The sequence below is a fragment of the Solanum tuberosum genome, unplaced genomic scaffold, assembly GCF_000226075.1.
Source record: "Solanum tuberosum cultivar DM 1-3 516 R44 unplaced genomic scaffold, SolTub_3.0 scf00130, whole genome shotgun sequence".
In the NCBI taxonomy this organism is placed as follows: domain Eukaryota; kingdom Viridiplantae; phylum Streptophyta; class Magnoliopsida; order Solanales; family Solanaceae; genus Solanum; species Solanum tuberosum.
The window spans coordinates 447,311-459,430 of NW_006239060.1; positions in this window are offsets into that span (position 1 = coordinate 447,311).

Consider the following 12,120-nt stretch of genomic DNA (forward strand, 5'->3'; position numbering starts at 1 on the left):
AATTCGAGACAGTAGAGTCTGCGACATGTCCGCGACGTGGACCAAACTTTTGTCCCTTGGTGAAGGTAGTCCACGACGCGGACATGCTCTCACCAAGCACAACTTTAAGTTGCCTTGGCAGCTTGCTTGGCCAAGATTGGGGTCCTCCTCGGGGACCCTTAGGGTGGCCCCCGGGGAGTCGAATCCAAACGTTTTAACCCTAAAAATATTTATTAAGACACTAGGGTCACCTCCACTGATTTTAGACTCCAAACAACACATAAAAACATGAACAACATACTAGAACACACCAACACGTAAAAAACTAGTTTTCGAACGTCTTGGTCGTCCATTGACGTTTGACTTCCAAACTCTTTAAAACTGACTAAAAAGGCTATTTCTTCATTATTTTAACAGGTTATTAATGCATAAAACCCATGTGAGGCTCTACTTCATCCTAGTTTATTTTGAGGGTCGTTACAAGATTGATGATTGAGGGATTTTGAGCGGGGTTAGAGGGCGGGTTATGAACCTATTCCACGCTTGGTGGATGAAAGTGGAGTGGAGTTCTTCCATCTCCTGGAGGGTTGAAAGCAAAAAATGGATTAGACAAATCTTGCCTTCTCTGTATTTCAATCCTCATTTCGGCAATCTGTTGCATCAACTGCATAATTAATTCATTTTGATCAGCGGCGGCGAGCTGAGCCACGACAATATCAGTCAGGCTAATCTCGTCGTTGTAATCACCCATTATTGTCTTTCCTTTTTGCAAACTTTGATCGAAGAATGAATCTTTGGGGGCCTTAGATCTTGTGAAATAAGGATGACCAACCAGGTTATCAACACAGATCAGTTCTAACTACCTGACAAAGAAATATAACTCAAAAGATAAACGTGTTAGTTTATGTAGATGATAAATAATACAAAATATCACACATATGACCACAAATACATAAGAATTGCTCCACTTGAAGATAAACTAGCCCACGTATTTTAGAGAAATGACTAAATAGACAGAAATTTGTCTATTCGATTTTGAGCTTAGTGAATTGGAAACGTCAACTTGAGTCGAGACAAAGTCGATTGTATCTTTCATTCTCATATTTCTGATTTTCGATTGATATGAAACTCTATTCTCCTTGTAAGAGTTGGAAAAGATAAAATTTCTCAACCCTTAAATCTCTTTTGATTTGAGACGGTGGATCTTTTCTAATAAGAGAGAGTCATTTAAAAAATGAAGTTCGAATTTTATTGTGAAACTAAAGACTCGAAGAGTATTTGGACGTACTTTCGATAGTGAATTAATATTTGTGCTTAAGGGATTCTAGAAAATTTCCAAAGAGTAGGCTAGAACTTCTTCAACAAAGCAACATATTCACATAAATAATTATAACACTTAAACAATTGTTGCGCATTCTAAACAGATATGTGACTCTTTTGTGCCAAGGGTAGGCCTAACGATTTGACGAATGTATAACATCATTTGAAACATTTTATTGCCCCAAAACCCAAATTTATACAAGTTTTACTAATAAACTGAATGGGGATACATAATAGGGAAATGAGATACAAAATATTCAGTCTCACGCAGAGGTACAATCCTAAACTAAGCTTTCATGGAAGGTCCTTCGCTCTTGAGCTTCTTGTCGTCTCCGGATGTCCACACTTTTGTATAGAATAGTCACTTGTACAACTCCTTCTTTGACTCTAACAAACTAGTAAACTCCCAACCCCCAGGAACAATGATTTGCAAACAACGTATACATCCTTTAAATTTAAACACATAAGTATGATCGTCCGTTTAGGCCGTGGGCTATTTTGGACTCAAGGTGGTCTTTCTAATGGGCCCAACACGTGTTGGGTGTTGGGTCATCTTAGTTCAAAATGTGCTAAATTTTGTGATTGAGTTCATCTCTACACTAGTTTGACTAAGAGTGGGTTTTATTTATAGTAGAAAGGTGACCCAAGCAGACTACTTGGGCTGGGACAATTAACGATCGTTGACTATCCAGTAGCCAACTACATTTGTCAAGGTGCCCCGAGAAAAGTTTGGTTAACGAACGAGTGCGGTCCACATAATCGTCCTTTAAGTGAAAATCAAAAATAATTATCGTTTGACGAAATATGTCATGTCATGAATGCAACAATTCAATATATACGATAAATAAAACAAGTAAACAGTTAAAATACATAGCCAAATAAATTAATCTTAAGGTTAGAACCATTCAATTCCCCAATAGAGTAGCCATTCTGTTTTATTATAAAAAATAATTTAGATTGAAATGACGGGTTTTTAAGAGTCGCCACTTAATTTTTAAGAAAAATCAAGAAAACTATTTTTTCAAAAGATTAAAACAGAAATTGAATGAAAATATTAAAGGGGTTTGGGGTTCATATTAGCATTTCAGGAAGGGTTTGAAAGCACCCGAAATACCCGCTAACATGCGGTTATCCTGTAATTAACTATTTGGCTAATTGATTTTATAATAAAAGCTTGATTAGTTTAAGACTTGTAATTATTTTTTAGGAGGAAGGTAAATAGTATGAGGGATTTACTTAAATAAAATATTTTCAAAGTAATTTAAGTGGTAAAATAGGTATGATTATTTCGTCTTTAGAAAATCTCGAAATGACTATCTTTTGGGGCAATCAAATTAGGAAAACCCTAAAATTGACAAGCAAATAAACAAATAGACAATGAAACAAATAAGAAATAGATAAAATAAAGAGAAAGAGAGTTTTGGGCCCAAGTCTGGTTTCTGTTCGCCTGGGCCAATACTTGGGCCTAATTTTTGCTTTGGACCTTTGGTTCATATGTATATGTCTTAAACTACCATAAGAAATTACTTTCTTGTGGACTTTTTGCCCAACTTCCACCTGTCCTAAAACTATCAAAATAGTTTCTAAAATATATGGGTTTCGGCCCAATTAAACAAAATATGAAGCTGAATTTTTTTGGGGCTTTTGGCCCTAATTTTGCTGATGTATATAGCGTATACAACCATCATATATTGATGTATACTTCATGTATATCCTGTGTATAAATAGCTGTATATCGTGTATACAGCCTGCTTTTTCGCTCCAAAGGCCTGTGAATAAGTCTGCAATTTTCTAGCAATGACCAGGGGGCTGACTCGAGAGGAATTCAACTCGGAAAATGCAGGAAATGGGTTCAAAATAAACTCGAATTGGTATCACATGCAATAAGAAAAAGGTAAAAATTAATAACTTACTAATGCTCTGTTAAATCAAACATGAGGCAGTGGCAAAGAGCTTAAGACTTAAATAATCAAGAATTATATATATATATACCAATGGACAAATGATGTTTCCGTAATTTTTACTAGCATGAGACTACATAAAATGAGAAAAAAAAATAGACAAGCTCCAACACATGATAAGCATTTAGACACACAAATGAACATTAGCAGGGAAGTAAATTACAAGGCAAACAAAATAATGAAACAATATTGGAGAAAGAGAAGACTAAAAATATTATCTAATTCTCTAACAACAACTACAAAAGAAACCTCAGTGGTATTATTCCATCAAAAGGCAGCAACAAGTAATTTAATATTAATTTGAAGGCAAATACCAACTTTCTTAAACAACTAGCAGTTACACACATAAACTTGACATATTTTCCTAGTCAAATCCTTCCTTTCTAAACAACAAAAAAACAAATAACGAGCAATAAATTTCACACTTTGTTGATTCGGATTTGTCATTGACAATGCCTAGATCACATAAATGAAATGACTTTGTATTGGAATGCCTAGACAATCACAACAGCTATCACATCGGGAAAAAAAAATAACTTAGAGTTAGTTCAACATGTGCCATATGCGATCAAATAAAGAAGTAAAACAAGAGACTAAATTTTAGACTAATGACACTCTTTCAATTGAGGGAAACAGAAAAGAGATAACATAAATGAAGTGCAATAAAGGTAAAAAAATTTGTATATCGATTGCAAAGCTAGTTCCTTATTTAAGTTTTTTAAAGGAATGAACAACCAAATGGAGATTAAAATAGGCAGCCAACTAAGGAATATAAGGACTCGAAATAAACTATAATCTGAAAGAAAAAAATATCTTGAACGAGAAACAAAATCACATCGCATTTAGATCAGTTCAGTCACAGATGGCAGAGAACTTCAAAGCATTTATGTTGAATACTACCAACAGACAATAACTAATTTGGACGATTAAAGATTTAGCTCACACTGAGATTAAGATTGAGGAAAACTGAATAACATGCACCCCGAATCTAATACACCAACAGCACACAGATAATACCACACACTAAAATATTCAAGTCATCTTAAGAGGTATACCGAGCCACTAATTAGCACATGAAATCACAAGGAAAAGACTACTAGAATAGTGACAAAACAGAACACGCATTGTTTGAAAATATAGAATGAAAGGTAAGAACGAGAATGTTACCTTTTCCTGTGCAGTTATACCAGGACGACGACTTTGAAGCAATTCCACCACCTTCGATAGAGCTAGGATGAACTCCGGTGAAATCTTCGAAGAAAGCTCACGAAAAGAAATTTTTAGAAAGTTTGGCTAGTTATAAAAGCGTTATTTCGCTTTGATTTCTAGTTTTAATATAGTGTACATTTTCCATAATCTTTCCTTCCTATTTCTTGTGTTTTCAACCCTTTTTCAAATTTAAAGTAAATTATTTTCCCCAACCCAAAATCAGGTATCTCCCCCCTTCTCACTGACTTGGAAATGGGCCATTTATAGGAGAGGATTGGGGATTGAAAAAGGGGGAAAACGGGCAGATTTTTTTTTGCCATTCCAAATTCAAAATTCCACCTTCTTGAGGAAAAGGTTAAGGAATTGTCATAGTACTGATCTTCAACGGAACTTTGAGGGGAGCCGTCCAATTTGAAGAGCAAGAATGATCGAAGCACGAGATTTCGACACCTAAATGAGTGTCAAAACAATTTCGTACTAGAAGAAAGGGAAGAGAGACCCGACTGGATTTGCTGGACTCGAGTCTGGGCTATTGGAATCGCTGGTTTGCAGCATTTCTGGGCTTCGATTTATGGGTTTATTCGCGTTACTGGACTGCTGGAGAAGAAAAGGAAGACGCATGGGTGGGGGTCGATCGCGTACGCATGGAAAAAAAATGATGTGGGGTCGGCTGGTATGCGTCTTGTATTGCTGTTATTATTGTAATGTGTTTTTGGTCTGGGAATAGAGGAAAATGAATATTAAATTAAGAGTGGGCTGCTGATTATGTTTGGATGGGCTGATTTTGGTCAAATTGGCTAACAAAAGGTTTTGAAAAGGAAGTCAAGATGTGGCCAATTTTAACTTAAGAAAAAAACCCGTGAATTGCATTTCGACCAAATTGAGGTGATTGGTTGAATTTGGCCGAAATTAAAATAAGACGAATTAATGTTAATTAATTAATGAGCTTCTTAATCTTAACACAATAAAATAATTAACTTAATTAATAACTAAATTATTTCAGAAAAATATAATCGTAACTTAAACTAAACTAATTTGATAAAATATTTAAACAAAAAAAATTCTTTTTTTCCAGATGATTTTCGAATATTTATAAAATGTATTAATTATATATAAAATTATCTAAAACACATAAGTTATATAAATTTTTTTTATAAGAAGTGACAAAAATATTTAAAATAACTTGCAAACTATTTTTGAAATTTTGTAAAACTAATTATTTTAAATCGTTTAAATTGAAGAAGCTCGATAATTAATGTATATTGTGGAGGTCCAGAATTGGGTGTCAACAAACCCACCTTGTTCGCTTATGTCTTTACTTTATGTTTTTAGATTTTATGTAAGGGCCATGTCCCTAAGTTTGTGTTAAATGAGATTTAAGTCTAATGTTATAGATGGTTTGAGACATAGTGTCATAGATTCTCTCTTATTTTATAAAGTCTTCTATTTTAAAGAAAAGTTTTAAATTTTCCGCTATTTTTCTATGCTTTAATGTTCATGATATGCTAAGGGCTTGTATAAGACCTCTTCGAGGTCAAATACGCCGTGTTACGACTAGGGGGTGCTCTCGGGTCGTGACAAACTTGATATCAGAGCATAAGGTTTTGGAATGGTCTTAGGATGTCTCAAACCACGTCTAGTAGAGTCTTTTTCATCGGTGTGAGCTACGACACATCTATGAGCGAGAGGCTATAGGACGTTAGAAAACTTCACTTCTTCATTCTCCAAGTCGTGCCATAGATCTATAAGCTCTCTCTCTTATTCCTTGTCGGATGGTCTTTAGAGTAGGACCACTTGAAGGGCTCTTGCTAGAAGGAGTGAGGGAGAAAGGTTGGTTGTGATGCCAATTATGGCTATGTGACTTGTGAACTTTGAGGTAATATATTGTGTTTAGTGTGAATAATGCTTCATAGCTACCTATGTGTAGTGAAGGTTGGTTAGAAAAACTTGTGTAGGCTTAATCCCAAAAGGGGGAGATAGTGTGCTTGCCTAGTAAGGTAATTGTGAGGTTATGTTTAGTTGATGGTAGAACCCGTATAGTCAAATTATTGGTTCCCAAATGAGCCTATCCGAGAGTGGAAATGGGGAAAAGAAATTCTATGCCATAGGTTGGGATTATGATGTATTTTAAAGTTGACTTTGAGGGTTACATGTACTACCTAGTTGAACTAAGGGAGAAGAGTGTAGGTGTTGACCAACTTCAAAGGGTTAGTTGTCTTTTAAGATAGATCTTAAGTATGGTTATTTGGGTAAGGTGCTTAGATAATACCTAGGCATAGTTGGTTGGTAGACCCCACCAAAAGTGATGATAAGGGTTGAAATGGTCTAGAGTTGTCTTGATCCAACTTTAGTGAAAGAGAAAAATGTTTCTTGGTCAAAACTCTTCTATGTATCCCTTAAGGTTTAACCAAGAAAGGTTGTCTACCCCTAAGTCTCAAAGAGTGAGTGGTAGTGGATCTTAAGGGTTCCGGTATGTGTTTTATGTTTTATTGAATTCCGGAATTTCTATGGGCCAATGGTAGAGAAAGATCCTCTATAGTCCATAGATGAGATATCTAAGGTGATGAAACTTGTAGGACTAATTCCGGTAATACTTGTCTTTTGTGACTTGATAAATAGGATATGGTAAAATTTTGTGTTGTTTTTAGTATTCATGGGTTTAGTTTTGGTCATATGTGGTTATTGGTATAACCCAACTTAGCCCTAATGAGTTTAGAATGTGTAGGATTTTGATGAATAGAAGTGCTTAGGTGGTGCCTAGGATTGTTGAGTGAGTAGACTCTTTGAAGGAGGTTAAAAGTGTAATACTCTATGGCTTAGAATCATCTTGTGTGGTGAGTGTGAAGGTTTAGTTATGACTTGCTCCTACCTTAGAATTGAAAAAAGAAATGTTGTAAAGAGTTTGTTTAGGCTTACCCCAAGTGAGGGATAATGTGCTTAGACGATAAGATCATTGAGTACCCTTGATGTTTATGAAATAGGTTTGCTTGGATTCTCACCTTATGTGGTTTAGTGAGTTTGAACAACTTAGAACCGGAGTGGTAGACTTATATGAGACCTTGAATGATATCCTAGTGAAGGCCTTAGAAAGGGATGCTACTAGGGTTGACTTGGAATACTTTTTGGATGAAGGTACCGGTATCTTGGTAATTTCATGTGAGAATAAGTGCTATGTTGAGTTCCGGTATTACCTTATCTTGTATGATGCCTTATGAGGCTATGAGGCTTAGAGTTCTCCGGATGAATTAATAGAGCCTTTTTTAGATTTTACCCCGGTTAATGGTTTAAAGATAGTAAAAAGGGTTTATGGAAGATGTCATTTTACCTTGTTCCCTAGAAATACTCTTGTTGACTTGGTGGAACTTGGCATGTTAGACCTTGATGTGACTCTTAGTATGGATGGGTTGCATACATGGTGTGTTTTTATTAATGATAGGGCTCGGATGGTTAGAAAAATATGGGACTCTTGAGTGTGTATTAGTTACCACCTTTTGAGTAAGATGACAATTGAGCACAATTTCTTCCTATTTTAGATTTGGTACTTATTGTGTCATATGAGGGTGGTATTTCTAGATGATGAGGACCATAGACTTTTGCAAAGAGGGAAAAATGTGAGTTTGGTTATGTCTTTAGGAGTGCTTAAAAGAAGTTTTCATGAGGGTGGTGGTGAGGGCTTTCTCCTAAGGAGGGGATGGTGTGCTTAAAAAGCATGATTTGTTGAAATCCCGACATCCTCATCTCTTTCTTCCATTCCTATTCTAGTTTGAGACCAAGAGTTCCTAGATGGGCCTATGTTATGTTTTAGAAGTCATGTGTGATTTTTATATTCTGATGATTTCCTTATGAAAGGTATGTTTTTGAGAATTCATGTTTTGAGATAAAAATGAGTTTTCATGTTTCATGCCCCTCATGTTGATAGGCAATTAGAGTAAGTAACCTATGTGATTCATGAGGTGAATGGTTTAAATGTGCTTTTAAGAAGTAATTGCATAATTGGCCTAAGATCATATGATAAGCATGATTTGAGTTGGAGGAGGAAATTCCTCCAATGAAATGGAATATGTCTAAGTTGCATGCATATTGAGTTCGTAGAGGTAGTCCTATTCTCTCATGTTGTATGATGTGTGTTTTAAATGGAGATTTTTTTTTTCCTAAGTTGTGCATTGTGTGTAATATGGCATACTTGACTTGATGATGTGAATTAAATGAACATGCTTGAATGTGTTCTTATGAAATGGAATGTTAGCTTCTTATGTGGTGGAAACTTTCCTAAAGAGTAGAGGAGGTAGTTCCTCCCATGTTTATGTGAATTGTGGTGGAAATTTGCCTAAAGAGTGGAGGAGGTAGTTCCTCCCATTTTTATGTGAATTAATGAGATTTGTGCATTTCCATAAAAACTTGTGTTTTTGAATAAAGATGAGTTGTTTCCCTCATGTTGTAGTGCATTGGTTATAAGTGATCTATTGTACTTCATGAAAATAAGATATGAGCATGTCTTAGTGAGGAGTTGAGAAGTTCCTCCTTGAAAGAGGGCTATTGAACATGGAAACTTGCATATGAACTTTATGATGGTATATGAGTATGTTATGACCAGGAGAAGGTAGTTCCTCCTTCAACATAACTAAACATGATAATGTCATGCATATAGATTGATAGATGTAGTTCCTACTTCTTTACATTTGCATTGACTATGTGGAATTGGAGTAAAGGTTCTTCTATTTGAAATGATGCTCATTGCGTGTGGTGTACTTTTGAGTTGTACATCACTTTGATGATTACATGCTTGTTGGGCTGCTAGTTTGAGTTTTGACTCCTTAAGATGTTTTAAGTGTCATTCGGGGACGACTGTTCCCAAGGAGGGAATATTGTAACACCCCGTACGAACTAGTAAGACCTAACTAAGGCTTGACTAAATCTAGTAGGTTGAACTAGAGCCTCACATGTTAGGTTTATAGTTGGAATATTGTTTAAATGATGAAAAAAGGCTATTGAAGTTAGTTTGGTGATTTTAGGGGTCAAACGTCAAGAAACGACCATGACGTCCGGAAACTAGTCATTTGAACTATTGAGTTGTAAGGGTCTTGTCGTTGAAGTTTGGAGTTTTGTTTAAGGGTGAAAACTTGTAGAATGGCTCCTACATGTAGAAAACCATGTTTAGGGGTTAAACGTCCGGGTACGACTCCCCCAAGGACCACCTAAGGGGTCCTTGAGGAAGACCCCAACATCTACCCAAAAGCTGTCAAAAGACAGCCGGACCTACGAGACCCATCTACGGCCAGTAGACTGGTCTACGGACCGTAGGTCTAGGTCGTAGGTGGGGACTTCGTCTTGGGAGGCTTGGCTCCCAAAAAGGGAGCCTCTGAACCAAACGACGAGAGAACAACACGGGCCGTAACTCCACCTACGGTCCGTAGGTGGGTGGCCGTAGGTGCTGCCAATTTCCAGCCTTCTAGTCTTAAGTTGGGGATTAGGGATTAAGTTAGTTAATTGACTAAGGGATTGAGGGGTTGTTTAGCTAGTTGATTAATCACCTTTATAAGCTAGCAATACCTTAAGCTAAGTAATGAAATCATTTAGAACCAAGACCCTCAAAACAGTCCCCTAAAAACAGTTTTTAGTTTTAAGTTAGGAGTGAGGGTCAACTTTAAATGGTCATCTCTCATAGCTCAAAACGAATTAGGTGGGCCATTACCTATCCAATGAAAGGTCTCTGAGTCCTCTTTCCAACGCCGCCAAGTTTGCCCAATTCCGATCTCGGAATAAAATGTTATGGCCGAAATAGTGAAGCACTGTCAGTCCCAGGTCCAATCGATGGACCCAAACTACGGACAGTAGATCAAACTACGGTCCGTAGATGGGGCTCCGTAGATGCTGCCAGTTTTGGCAGTTTTAATTAAGTTAAGGGTTAGTGGGTTGGTTAGTTAATTAAGTAGAGGTTAAGGGAGGTCGGTTAGGTTATTAATTAATGAACTATATAAACTTATAGGACCGTAAACTAATCCATTAATTCACCACAAGTCAAGACCCCAAATCAAAACATAATTTCCCTTTTCTCTCCCAAAGTCTTCTCTCTAAAACCTCCATTGAAGAACCAAGAAGAGATCAATCCAAGGCTTGAAGATGGAGTCTTTCTCATGGGATTTTGATGGGAATCTACACCTAAGGTATGGGAGTTCTTTATTCTTGGTTAGCTATCACCAAGAAGCCCTTTCAAATATGTTTTCAAAGTTCCCCAATTTCTAGGTTTTCATTCAAAATCGTGGGTCACTTTCTAAACTCGATTCCATTGATCTAAAATGGTTATTTATGATTATATATGAATGTTTGTGGATGAATTTATGTAATGTTGTTGGTTTTGAACAATTCCCCACAAGACCCATGATTTCCTTTCTTTCTCAATCCAAAACCCTAACATGTATTGAGTGTTGATTGAATGATGACAATCTAGTATGTTTACATGTAATTCATTATTGTATTGTGATGTTATCCTACATGATGAATGAATGTCAAGAAACTAGGGTTGAATCTTGAAGAAAGCCTTGAAGGTCAAAGGTATGAAGGGTATGCCTCATTATGGGGATTATGCATGAGAATGTGAATTACTTAGATATCATTGATTCTATCTCTATTGTGTTGTTTTGATGTTGATGACATGATCCTATACCCTATACCCTATACACTTGGTGAGGTATGAAATGTGTATGTATGTAATGCTATGATATGAACATGCATGTTATGCTATGATGTGATCATGTATGTTATGATATGATGTGATCATGTATGCTATGCTATGACATAAACATGTATGTTATGTTATGTTATGAACATGAATATTGCGAGATGATTATGAATGTGTGTTATGTTGAATAAGAAACAATTCTCATAAACACTATATGACTATGATATGAAGGAACATTCTCACGTGGGAGGAAGACACCGGATTCCATGTAGCTCACATGGTCTATGTCGGTTATTTCTAATCTCCCTATGTTTAATGAATATGACTTATGAATATTAATATGAACTCTAACTAGGGCTTTTTGAGGGGTGCTACTTAGTTTAGGTAAGGGTATGGGACTTTACCTAGACATTGCACAAGTGGGTTCTTTGAGGAGTTCTTGTGTGAGTCCCTTATGTATGGCAACTTATGAAGTATGAAGTAAAGATGACTTCACTTACTATGTATTATGAATATGCATGTGAATTACACTTGTGACTTCTTGATGGGTTTGCTTAGTATATGTGGGGGTATGGGACTTCATATGTACATTGCACAAGTGAACTTGTGAAGGGGTTATGAGGGTGGTTTACCTATGATATGAAGTATATGAAATATGACTAAGATGTATGATATGAATATGTTGCATGAACTATGACTAATGACTCCTCTAGGAGATCTACTTAGTATGAGAGGTATTATGGGATGCCATTCATACATGGCACAAGTTGACTTCTAAAGTAGCCATGATATAGTTCCATTTTATTATGAGGATTATGAGTAATGCATGCTTTCATTGAATTAGCATTATGATTGACTTTCCTTGATATGAGCTAGTGTTTATGAATGTCTCTTTATTAGGTGTATGAGCTATGAATGAGATTAATGTATGATAAGTATGAGCATGGTGATCCAAAGGTAGTACTTACTGTT